Source organism: Triticum urartu, chromosome 2A (assembly GCF_056163025.1).
Source record: "Triticum urartu cultivar PI428250 chromosome 2A, HENAU_Tu73, whole genome shotgun sequence".
Taxonomy (NCBI): domain Eukaryota; kingdom Viridiplantae; phylum Streptophyta; class Magnoliopsida; order Poales; family Poaceae; genus Triticum; species Triticum urartu.
In genome coordinates, this window is record NC_141874.1 from 254,498,819 (window position 1) to 254,512,766 (window position 13,948).

Consider the following 13,948-nt stretch of genomic DNA (forward strand, 5'->3'; position numbering starts at 1 on the left):
TGAAACATCCGCTTCTAAGTGTCTTTTACTTTTGAACTGCTCTATTATTTCTGTTTGAACTTCCTATGATCTTCTAGATTGTCTTTAGTGATTGAAGAAATTTGAGGTTTTAGTAAACATTGAACCGCTCCGCTTCTAGGTTTTTTAAGGTGTGTTGTGAGTATAACTCCCAACTTCGGTTGTCGGTGTATTTGAACTTGTGCGATATTAGTAAAAAAGCAGATCCAATTTGCGCATTTTTCGAATCTTTTCTAAATGGTTAACCTTGAACTTCTCAAGATTTTTCACTATACACACCTTTTTTGTATGTAATAACTTTTCTATGTCAAATGTCCCCCTGAATGTATATGAGCTTACATAAAAAATGTACGTGAGCTTCTTTTTTCAATGGTGTTTTCTTGCTAACATGGCACCACATAGATCCCTTAATTTCCCTTTTGGCTTCATACGTTCTAATGCAATGGTTTTGCACGACATGCATGTTTATGAAATTACAGAAGTTAATTGGTTCGAGGTAAAAGGAAACACTAAAATAATTTATTTCCATTTTTGGCATAACCACCGGCACCTTAGGAACGTATCCATTTTTTATCTGCACTTGCTCATCTTTTTTGGAGGCTCCGCTGCTCTCTGCTGTAATTTCACAGCACGAGACTATACAAATTTTTTTGAATTACTACAATCTTCAACCACGAGTCAACCTTGGACTGCACAATCACATGCAATCAGATAAGAAGTTTTATGCATTCGTAGTTGGATATAATGTACAACAATCACGTATAATATGCATCAAACTTGAACCTGGAGTCACATTGGACTGCAAGACCAAATTTTAGAAACAATGAAGTAAGTAGAGAGGGGGTGGAAGGGAGATTCGTGCGGTCATTTATTCGCTCCAGCGGGACAACTAATGTTGTTGCACGAGACCAGAGAGAACATCTCAGGCGAGGTTGATATTAGATAAACAAACTAACTGATATTAAGATAAACTCCACTACTTAAATTATTGCCAATGACGATTTGGATCATTGATTGCTCTGTTGCTTCCCAGCTCCTCCAGACTGTACTCCATCGTTCCGTGCGTGGGATGGATGACCGAACCAAATAAAACTTAAATGATAGTTGAAGGCAATGTCAGGTCGCCTCTTAGACCCCCAAGCTTGCCGGTGAGCAAACTGTGCACTGCAGCACTAGTACCTGCGGCCTAACTTCCGAAAAGCGCGCGCATGCAAACAAAGACCTACTAAAAAGCAAAGCAAAAAGAGCGTGCATGCGATGTCAACGTCTCGAATGATGCCGATCACGGTTTTCCTACGGCCATTACTTCCACGAGAGCTTGATCTCTAGCGCTCGTAGGAAATCTTCATCTGATCCATCGATCTTTCGGAAGACCTGGAGACAAGCCCAACACGGATGTCACACAACATGTTGCGCTTTGCCTCTGGCGGCGCACGGCCAGGCGGAATGTTGCATGCTCGATCGATCGGTGGTCTGGTCCCACGATAAACTCCACTGGCGATTAACAGTTTGACACCCTCGACCAGTCAACCGACGCGACCGTTAGATAACACAAGAGGCACCGGGTCAGGGGAACACAAGTGGAGACGAAAATTTCTTGAACGACATCGACGAGCCATGCTGCACCATGTTCACAGTAGCATAGAATGGCAAGCATCACTTAGCATCTCTCTGAATAAACTGGGTGCAAAATTATGGACAAATGCAGCAGTGGGAATCGGGCGGCTGAGGCGGTGGATGTCTTGGGGCTACATAGTTGAACGGCCGGAGGTAGCAGCGGCAAACGGCTTGAGTGTTGTTGCGGCCGGAGGAAAGGTAGGCTCACATAACGGAGGCTGGAGAAGAAGATCGAGCCCGGCGAGGAAGCCGTCCATGGTGAGTTGGAGATGCGTAGGCGCGGGAGGCATGCAGGTGGGATACGGCGTGACCTCCCAAGGCATCTGACCCCTGGACGACAGCTTGGCCGGAGACCGGGGCCTGTAACCCGATCCTTGAGGCGGCAGAGCGGGGGCACGCGGCGAGCCTCTGCGCCCGTGTATCCGGCGGGGGGCACGACACCGGCGACGAGGAGGGAGACGCTCTCCGACGGGGGGCTCGCGGGATGCGGAGGCTCTCGTTGGGAGTTGGTGGGGGCGCCTTGGGTAGGTCAGCCAGCGGGAGGAGGCGCGCGGGACGGCGAGATCCAGGAGGGTGGCGGCGCTCGGGGAAGGGGATCGAGGGATGTCAGGGTGGGGATCGGGGCAAGCGGGTGGGGTGGGGTGTTTTTTTTCTGTAATCGGTCCGGTGGGTTTTTCGGGAGTTCGGAAACAGCTAGTCGCTCCTATATATATGGCCTGGCTGTGATCCAAATAGTTATTCTAATCCTGAGATTAGAATAGTGTTGTCCTATATATATATATCCCCAGATGTAGGTTTTCATAAAGTATTATTGTTGACATTACCCTTGACGTAAAATGGTGGGAGGAGAAACTATAAGCCCCTATCTTTCTCTGTGTCCAGTTGAAACTTTGTACCCATAAGTATCGCATGAGTGTTAACAATTGTGAAAGATTATATGATAGTTGAGTATGTGGACTTGCTGAAAAGCTCTTATATTGACTCTTTATGATGTTATGACAAATTGCAATTGCTCCAAATACTGAGATCATAGTTTGTTAGTTTTCAATGAAGTTTCTGATTCATACTTTATCTTGTCAATGAATTGTTACTTAAGCATAAGAAATTATATGACAATATATGTTGATGTTCTAAAGATAATCATGATGCCCTCATGTTTGTATTTTATTTTATTGACACCTTATCTCTAAACATGTGGACATATTTATCGATATTGGCTTTCGCTTGAGGACAAGCGAGGTCTAAGCTTGGGGAGTTGATACGTCCATCTTGCATTATGCTTTTATATTGATATTTATTGCATTATGGGCTGTTATGACACATTATATCACAGTACTTATGCATTTTCTCTCTTATTTTATAAGGTTTACATGAAGAGGGAGAATGCCGGCGGGTGGAATTCTGGAGTTGAAAAGGAGCAAATATTAGAGACCTATTCTGCACAACTCCAAAAGTCCTAAAACTTCACGGAGAATTGTTTTAGAATATATAAAAAATATTGGGAGAAGAAAGCACCAGAGGGGGGCCGCCAGCCATCCACAAGGGTGGGGCGCGCCCTACCCCCTGGGCATGCCCCTGCCTTGTGGGCCACCTGGCAGGCCCCAATGCCCATCTTCTACTGTATGGTGTGTTTTGAGATGGAAAAATCAATAGGAAGCTTTCGGGATGAAGCTCCGCCATCTCGAGGCGGAACTTGGGAAGAACCAATCTAGGTCTCCGGCAGAGTAGTTCTGCTAGGGAAACTTCCCTCAGGGAGGGGGAAATAGAAGCCATCGTCATCACCAATGATCCTCTCATCAAGAGGGGGGCATTCTCCATCAATATCTTCACCAACACCATCTCCTCTCAAACCCTAGTTCATCTCTTGTATTCGATCTTGGTTCCAAAACCTCATATTGGTACCCGTGGGTTGCTAGTAGTGTTGATTACTCCTTGTAGTTGATGCTAGTTGGTTTATCCGGTGGAAGATTATACTTTCATTTCCTTAATGATAATTAATGATCCTCTGATCATGATTATGAATATGCTTTGTGAGTAGTTGCGTTTGTTCCTGAGGACATGGGAGAAGTCTTGTTATAAGTAATCATGTGAATTTGGTATTCGTTCGATATTTTGATGAGATGTATGTTGTCCTTCCTCTAGTGGTGTTATGTGAACGTCGACTACATGACACTTCACCATTGATTGGGACTATGGGAAGGCATTGGGAAGTAATAAGTAGAAGATGGCTTGCCAGAGTGACAGAAGCTTAAACCCTAGTTTATGCGTTGCTTCGTAAGGGGCTGATTTGGATCCATATCTTTCATGCTATGGTTAGGTTTACCTTAATACTTCTTTTGTAGTTGTGGATGCTTGCGAGAGGGGTTATATTGAGAGGCTTGTCCAAGGAAGGGCAACACCCAAGTACCGGTCCACCCATATATCAAATTATCAAGGTAACGAACGTGAATCATATGAGCATGATGAAAACTAACTTGACAACAATTCCAATGTGTCCTCGGGAGCACTTTGCTTTATATAAGAGTTTGTCCAGGCTTGTCCTTTGCTACAAAAAGGATTGGGCCACCTTGCTGCACCTTAGTTATTTTATTTACTTGTTACCCATTATGACTTATCACAAAACTATTTGTTACCGATAATTTTATTGCTTGTAGAGAATACCTTACTAAAAACCACTTGCCATTTCCTTCTGCTCCTCGTTGGGTTTAACACTCTTACTTATCGAAAGGACTACTATAGATCCCCTATACTTGTGGGTCATCACTTACTCATCTATGGCTATGTACTTCCTATGTTTCAACGGCCGGTAGGTGTCACCGCTGTGGCTCGGGAGCCCTTTCCTCATGCGGAGTGCTTCCAGATTCAGAAGAAGCGGGTTAAAGGCCTGAGCTCGACCCTTGGCGGCAGAGCAGCGTACTACCACCTCGGGAGCACTCGCGAGGGCTTCGGGGCGGCAGCCCAAGGAGCGCCGGACAGCATCTGCTGTCCGGCGCCACCTCGGGAGCACTAGCGAGAGCTTCGGGGGCCCCCGCCTCAGGGGCATCGGGCCGCGCCTGCCACCAGCGGCCTCCTGGGGAGCGCTCGCCGGAGCTTCAGGAGCGGCTACCTCAGGACCGTCTGGCGACGCCCGCTCCCTAGCGGTAGCCTCAGGAGTAGTGACACATCTCCAACGTATCTATAATTTTTGATAGTTCCATGTTATTATATTATCTGTTTTGGATGTTTAATGGGCTTTAATATGTTATTTTATATTATTTTTGGGACTAACCTATTAACCGGAGGCCTAGTGCCAGTTTCTATTATTTTTTGCCTATTTCAGTGTTTCGCAGAAAAGGAATATCAAACGGAATCCAAACGGAACGAAACCTTCGTGTGGCTCTTTCTTGGAACCAACACAAACTAGGATACTTGGAGTGGAAGTTTGGAACTCCGCGAAGCTTCCATGAGATAGGAGGGCGCGCCCCCACCCTCATAGGCCCCATGGAGCTCCACCGGCGTACTTCTTTCGCCTATATATAATCTTATTCCCTAAAAACATTAGGGGGATCCACGAAACTACTTTTCCACCGCCTCAACCTTCTGTACCCGTGAGATCCCATCTGGGGCCTTTTCTGATGATCTGCCGGAGGGAGATTCGATCATGAAGGGCTTCTACATCAACACCATAGCCTCTCTGATGATGTGTGAGTAGTTTACCACAGACCTTTGGGTCCATAGTTATTAGCTAGATGGCTTCTTCTCTCTCTTTGGTTCTCAATACAAAGTTCTCCAATGAGAGAGAGTCTCTTATGTTGACACTTTCATATACTAGTGGGAATTTTTCATTATAGAACTTGGCTTGTATATTCCAATGATGGGCTTCCTCAGATTGCCTAGGTCTTTGTGAGCAAGGAAGTTGGATGCACACCCACTTAGTTTCTTTTGTTGAGCTTTCATACACTTATAGATCTAGTGCATCTGTTGCATGCCAATCCCTACTCACTCACATCGATATCTATTGATGGGCATCTCCATAGCCCATTGATATGCCTAGTTGATGTGAGACTATCTTCCTCCTTTTTGTGTTCTCCACAACCACCATTCTATTCCACCTATAGTGCTATATCCATGGCTCACGCTCATATATTGCATGAAAGTTGAAAAAGTTTGAAAAGGCTACGTATGAAACAATTGCTTGGCTTGTTATCGGGGTTGTGCATGATGGGAGCATTTTGTGTGATGGAGATGAAGCATAGCCAAACTATATGATTTTGTAGGGTTGAGCTTTCTTTGGCTATGTTATTTTGAGAAGACGTAATTGCTTGGTTAGTATGCGTGAATTTTTTTTTTATGTCGATATTAAACTTTTGTCTTGAAACTTTTGGATCAGAACATTCATGCAACAATAAAGAAAATTACATTAAAAATTATGCTAGGTAACATTCCACATCAAAAATTCTGTTTTTTATCATTTACCTACTCGAGGACGAGCTGGAACTAAGCTTGGGGATGCTTGATACGTCTCCAACGTATCTATAACTTTTGATTGTTCCATGCTATTATATTATCTGTTTTGACTGTTTAATGGGATTTAATATGCTCTTTTATATTATTTTCGGGACTAACCTATTAACCGGAGGCCCAGTGCCAGTTTCTTGCCTATTTCGGTGTTTCGCAGAAAATAAATATCAAACGGAATCCAAACGGAACGAAACCTTCACGAGGATCTTTCTTGGATCAAACGCAAATCAGGAGACTTGGAGTGGAAGTCTGGAACTCTGCGAAGCTTCCACGAGATAGGAGGGCGCGCCCAGGGGGTCGGCACGCCCCCACCCTCATGGGCCCCACAGAGCTAAACCGACGCACTTCTTTCGCCTATATATACTCTTATACCCTAAAAACATCAGCGGGAGCCACGAAACCAGTTTTCCACCACTGCAACCTTTTGTACCCGTGAGATCCCATCTGGGGCCTTTTTCGGTGATCTACCAGAGGGGGATTCGATCATGGAGGGCTTCTACATCAACACCATAGCCTCTCCGATGATGCGTGAGTAGTTTACCACAGACATTCGGGTCCATAATTATTAGCTAAATGGCTTCTTCTCTCTATTTGGTTCTCAATACAAAGTTCTCCTCGATGTTCTTGGAGATCTATTCGATGTAATACTTTTTGCGGTGTGTTTGCCGAGATCCGATGAATTGTGGATTTATGATCAAGTTTATCGATGAATAATATTTGGTTCTTTTGTGAATTCTTATATGCCTGATTTTATATGTTTGCAAGTCTCTTCAAATTATTGGTTTAGTTTGGCCTACTAGATTGATCTTTCTTGCAATGGGAGAAGTGCTTAGCTTTGGGTTCAATCTTGAAGTGTACTTTCCCAGTGACAGTAGGGGCAGCAAGGCATATATTGTATTGTTGCCATCGAGGATAAAAATATGGGGTTTATATCATATTGCTTGAGTTTATCCCTCTACATCATGTCATCTTGCCTAAAGCATTACTTTGTTCTTATGAACTTAATAGTCTAGATGCATGCAGGATAGCGGTCGATGTGTGGAGTAATAGTAGTAGATGCAGAATCTTTTCGGTCTACTTAACACAGACGTGATGCCTATGTTCATAATAATCGCCTAGATATTCTCATAATTATGTGCTCTTTTATCAATTGCTCGGCAGTAAATTGTTCACCTACTGTAATACATGCTATCATGAGAAAAGCCACTAGTGAAACCTATGCCACCCGGGTCTCTTTCTTATTATATTGCATCTCTTTTATTATCGCATCTCATTTACTATTTTGCAATCTTTACTTTCCAATCTATAAAACAAAAATACCAAAAATATTTATCTTACTATCTTTATCAGATCTCACTTTTGCAAGTGACCGTGACAGGATTGACAACCCCTTTATCGCGTTGGTTGCAAGGTTCTTGATTGTTTGTGTAGGTAGTAGGTGACTTGCGTGTTATCTCCTACTGGATTGATACCTGGTTCTCAAAAACGGAGGGAAATACTTACGCTACTTTGCTCCATCACCCTTTCCTCTTCAAGGGAAAACCAACGCATGCTCAAGAGGTAGCAAGAAGGATTTCTGGCGTCGTTGCTAGGGAGATCTACGCCAAGTGAAGACATTCCAAGTACCCATCATAAACTCTTCTCCCTCGCATTACATTATTTGCCATTGTCCTCTCGTTTTCCTCTCCCCCACATCACCTTTGCCGTTTTATTAGCCCTTCTTCCGTTTGAACTTGTGTTACCATGTACCTTCTTTTTGCTTGCATCTTCGCTTGCTAAAAGTTTATCGATCCTCATCCACTTGCTAATCTCTTTAAGAGATCCAATTATGCCGAACCTATTGCTAGTGAGTTGAATGCACTAGATTATCTTTATGAGGTTTTGCTTGAAATTCGTGAATCTGAAAAGTGTGATGAATTACTTTATGAAGCGATTCGTGATTGATCTTTGAATAAAAAGCATGATTGCAATGATTTTATTATAATTTCTATTGATGTAAATGTTGCTAATAATATGCAAAACCATAAGCTTGGGGATGCTAGTTTTGTTATGTCCTCTACTTGTTGTAATGATCATGATTGGGGTGAATCTTCTTATGATCTTGAAAATTTATTTAAGCCCCATGATGAATATGAGATTGCTAATAATGTTTGCAATAATATTCAAAGTGGGTTTGGAGAGGTCATGACTTTAGTTAATGTTAACCCCACTATTTTGGAACAGTGTCAACTTTGCATGCATGTGGATCATATTGAGAATATTTTATGTGATAGCTATATTGTTGAATTTGATTATGATCCTACATGTAATTATTATTAGAGAGGAAAATATGGTTGTAGAAATTTTCATGTTGCTAAATTTCCTCTCATTAGGTTGAGATTGCTATTGTTTCTTTCTTCTTCCTTGCATATGGTGGTTTTTGCTTGCCTTGATTTGTTTGCTTATGAAATCCCTATGCATAGGAAGCATTTTAGACTTAAACTTGTTTGTAATATGTTTTATGATGCTCTCTTTGTGCTTTAGTTCTTGTCTTTCATGTGAGCATCATTGAAATCTTAATGCCTAGCTAGGAGCGTTAAACTATAGCGCTTGTTGGGAGGCAACCCAATTTTATTTTTGTTCTTTACTTTTTGTTCCTGTTTAGTAATAAATAATTTATCTAGCCTCTATTATGATTTTGTTTTTTATGTTTTAATTAGTGTTTGTGCCAAGTAAAGCCTTTAGGACCTTCTTGGGTGATTGCTGTTTAATCTTGCTGGAAAAAAACAGAAAGTACGTGCTCACGAAAATAATTTTCATTTTTTACCAGGGAGCAATAAAATACCAATTCCAACTGCAGTAGATCAATATACAAGTTATTTAGGTCATCCTAATTTTTCAGAATTTTTGGAGTTACATAAGTATTCTAAACCTCCAGATTGCTACACACTGTTCTATTTTGACAGATTCTGTTTTCGTGTGTTGTTTGCTTATTTTGATGGATCCATGGCTAGTATCGGGGGGTATGAACCATACAGAAGTTGGAATATATTAGGTTTAACACCAATATAAATAAATAATGAGTTAATTACAGTACATTAAAAGTGGTGGTTTGTTTTCTTATAGTAACAGAACTCATGAGATTTTTTGTTGAGTTTTGTGTTGTGAAGTTTTCAAGTTTTTGGGTAAAGATTTGATTGATTTTGGAACAAGGAGTGGCAAGATCCTAAGCTTCGGGATGCCCAAGGCACCCCAAGGCAAAATTCAAGGACAACCAAAAGCCTAAGCTTGGGGATGCCCCGGAAGGCATCCCCTCTTTTGTCTTCGTCTATCGATAACTTTACTTGAGGCTATATTTTTATTCACCACATGATATGTGTTTTGCTTGGAGCGTCTGTATGATTTGAGTCTTTGCTTTTTAGTTTACCACAATCATCCTTGCCGTACACACCTTTTGGGAGAGACACACATGATTCGGAATTTATTAGAATACTCTATGTGCTTCACTTATATCTTTTGAGCTAGATAACTTTGCTCTAATGCTTCGCTTATATGTTTTTAGAGCACGGTGGTGGTTTTATTTTATAGAAATTATTGATCTCTCATGCTTCACTTATATTATTTTGAGAGTCTTTTAGAACAATATGGTAATTTGCTTCGGTTATAAAGTTAGTCCTAATATGATGGGCATTCAAGATGGTTATAATAAAAAAATTCATATAGAGTGCATTGAATAGTTTGATACATGATAATTGTTTTGATATATAAAGATGGTAATATTAGAGTCATGCTAGTTGAGTAATTCTGAAATTGAGAAATACTTGTATTGAGGTTTGCAAGTACCGTAGCATGCACGTATGGTAACCGTTGCGTGACAAATTTGAAGCATGAGGTGTTCTTTGAGTGCCTTCCTTATGAGTGGCGGTCGGGGACGAGCGATGGTCTTTTCCTACCAATCTATCTCCCTAGGAGCATGTGCGTAGTGCTTGGTTTTGATGACTTGTAGATTTTTGCAATAAGTATGTGAGTTATTTATGACTAATGTTGAGTTCATGGATTATACGCACTCTCACCTTTCCACCATTGCTAGCCACTCTTGTGCCGCGCAACTTTCGCCGGTACCATAAACCCATCATTTACCTTCCTCAAAATAGCCACCATACCTATTATGGCATTTCCATAGCCATTCCAAGATATATTGCCATGCAACTTTCCACCGTTCCGTTTATTATGACATGCTTCATGATAGTCATATTGCTTTGCATGATCATGTAGTTGAGATCGTATTTGTGGCATGGCCACCATTCATAATTTTTTATACATGTCACTCTTGATTCATTGCACATCCCGGTACACCGCCGGAGGCATTCACATAGAGTCATATTTTGTTCTAAGTATCGAGTTGTAATTCTTGAGTTGTAAGTAAATAAAAGTGTGATGGTCTTCATTATTATAGCATTGTCCCATGTGAGGAAAGGATAATGGAGACTATGATTCCCCCACAAGTCGGGATGAGACTCCGGACGAAAAAAAAGAGGCCATATAAAAGAGAAGGCCCAAACAAAAAAAATAAAAGTAAATAAATAAATTAGAGAAAAAGAGAGAAGGGGCAATGTTACTGTCCTTTTTCCACACTTGTGCTTCAATGTAGCACCATGTTCTTCATGATAGAGGGTCTCTTATGTTGACACTGTCATATACTAGTGGGAATTTTTCCCTATAGAACTTGGCTTGTATATTCCAATGATGGGCTTCCTCAAATTTCCCTAGGTCTTCATGAGAAAGCAAGTTGGATGCATACCCACTTAGTTTCTTTTGTTAAGCTTTCATACACTTATAGCTCTAGTGCATCTGTTGCATGCCAATCCCTACTCACTCACATTGATATCTATTGATGGGCATCTCCATAGCCCATTGATACGCCTAGTTGATGTGAGACTATCTTCCTCCTTTTTGTCTTCTCCACAACCACCATTCTATTGCACCTATACTGTTATGTCCATGGCTCACGCTCATATATTGCGTGAAAGTTGAAAAAGTTTGAAAAGGCTAAATATGAAACAATTGCTTGGCTTGTTATCGGGGTTGTGCATGATGGGAGCATTTTGTGTGATGGAGATGAAGCATAGCCAAACTATATGATTTTGTAGGGATGAGCTTTCTTTCACTGTGTTATTTTGAGAAGACATAATTGCTTGGTTAGTATGTGTGAATTATTATTATTTTTATGTCAATATTAAACTTTTGTCTTGAAAATTTTGGATCAGAAAATTCATGCCACAAAAAATAAAATAAAATTGAAAATTATGATAGGTAACATTCCACATCAAAAATTCTATTTTATATCATTTACCTACTCGAGGACGAACATGAACTAAGCTTGGGGATGCTTGATACGTCTCCAACGTATCTATAATTTTTGATTGTTCCATGCTATTATATTATCTGTTTTGGAGTTTAATGGGCTTTAATATGCACTTTTATATTATTTTCTGGACTAACCTATTAATCTGTTTTCTTGTCTATTTCAGTGTTTCGCAGAAAAGGAATATCAAACGGAATCCAAATGGAACAAAACCTTCACGAGGATCTTTCTTGGAACTGAAGGAAATATGCCCTAGAGGCAATAATAAAGTTATTATTTATTTCCTTATTTCATGATAAATGTTTATTATTCATGCTAGAATTGTATTAACCGGAAACATAATACATGTGTGAATACATAGACAAACAGAGTGTCACTAGTATGCCTCTACTTGACTAGCTCGTTGATCAAAGATGGTTAAGTTTCCTAACCATAGACATGAGTTGTCATTTGATTAACGGGATCACATCATTATGAGAATGATGTGATTGACTTGACCCATTCCGTTAGCTTAGCACTTGATCGTTTAGTTTGTTTCTATTGCTTTCTTCATGACTTATACATGTTCCTATGACTATGAGATTATGCAACTCCCGTTTACAGGAGGAACACTTTGTGTGCCACCAAACGTCACAACGTAACTGGGTGATTATAAAGGTGCTCTACAGGTGTCTCCAAAGGTACTTGTTGGGTTGGCATATTTCGAGATTAGGATTTGTCACTCCGATTGTCGGAGAGGTATCTATGGGCCCACTCGGTAATGCACATCACTATAAGCCTTGCAAGCATTGCAACTAATGAGTTAGTTGCGGGATGATGTATTATGGAACGAGTAAAGAGACTTGCCGGTAACGAGATTGAACTAGGTATTGAGATACCGACGATCGAATCTCGGGCAAGTAACATACCGATGACAAAGGGAACAACGTATGTTGTTATGCGGTCTGACCGATAAAGATCTTTGTAGAATATGTAGGAGCCAATATGCGCATCCCGGTCCCGCTATTGGTTATTAACTAGAGAGGTGTCTCGGTCATGTCTACATAGTTCTCGAACCCGTAGGGTCCGCACGCTTAACGTTCGTTGACGAAGTAGTACTATATGAGTTATGTATGTTGATGACCGAATGTTGTTCATAGTCCGGGATGAGATCACGGACATGACGAGGAACTCCGGAATGATCCGGAGGTAATCTTTGATATATGGGATAATAGTGTTTGGTCACCGTAAGGGTTCCAGAAATCACCGGAAGGGGTTCCGGATGTTTCCCGAAATGTTTGGGTACGAGAACACTTTATTTGGGCCAAAGGGGAAAGCCCACAAGGTTTTTGGAAAGCGCAAAAGGAAGTTTTGCGGAGTCCAGGGCCAGACGCCAGGGTCCCTGGCGTCTAGGTCCAGACGCCGGGAACCCTGGCGTCTGGCCCTGGAGTCCAAGAAGGACTCTTGCCTTTCGGGCAAAACCGACTTTGAGGAGGCTTTTGCTCCAAGTTTCGACCCCAGGGCTCAACATATAAATAAAGGGGCAGGGCTAGCACCAAAGAGACATCAAGAAACACCAAACCGTGTGCCGGCAACCTCGTCCCCTCTAGTTTATCCTCTGTCATAGTTTTCGTAGTGCTTAGGCGAAGCCGTGCAGAGATTGTTCTTCACCAACACCGTCACCACGCCGTCGTGCTGCCGGAACTCATCTACTACTTCGCCCCTCTTGCTGGATCGAGAAGGCGAGGACATCACCGAGCCAAACGTGTGCAGAACTCGGAGGTGCCGTGCTTTCTGTACTTGGATTGGTCGGACGTGAAGACGTACGACTACATCAACCGCGTTGATATAACGCTTCCGCGAATGGTCTACGAGGGTACATAGACAACACTCTCCCCTCTTGTTGCTATGCATCACCATGATCTTGCGTGTGCGTAGGAATTTTTTTGAAATTACTACGTTCCCCAAGAGTGGTACCAGAGCCAGGTTTTCTGCGTTGATTTCATATGCACGAGTAGAACACAAGTGAGTTGTGGGCAATATAAGTCATACTACTTACCAGCATGTCATACTTTGGTTCGGCGGTATTGTTGGATGAAGCGGCCCGGACCGAGATTACGCGTACGCTTACGCGAGACTGGTTCTAACGACGTGCTTTGCACACAGGTGGCTGGTGGGTGTCAGTTTCTCTAACTTTAGTTGAATCGAGTGTGGCTACGCCCGGTCCTTGCGAAGGTTAAAACATCACCAAATTGACAAACTATCGTTGTGGTTTTGATGCGTAGGTAAGAACGGTTCTTGCTAAGCCCGTAGCAGCCACGTAAAACTTGCAACAACAAAGTAGAGGACGTCTATCTTGTTTTTCTAGGGCATGCTGTGATGTGATATGGTCAAGACATGATGCTAAATTTTATTGTATGAGATGATCATGTTTTGTAACCGAGTTATTGGCAACTGGCAGGAGCCATATGGTTTTCGCTTTATTGTATG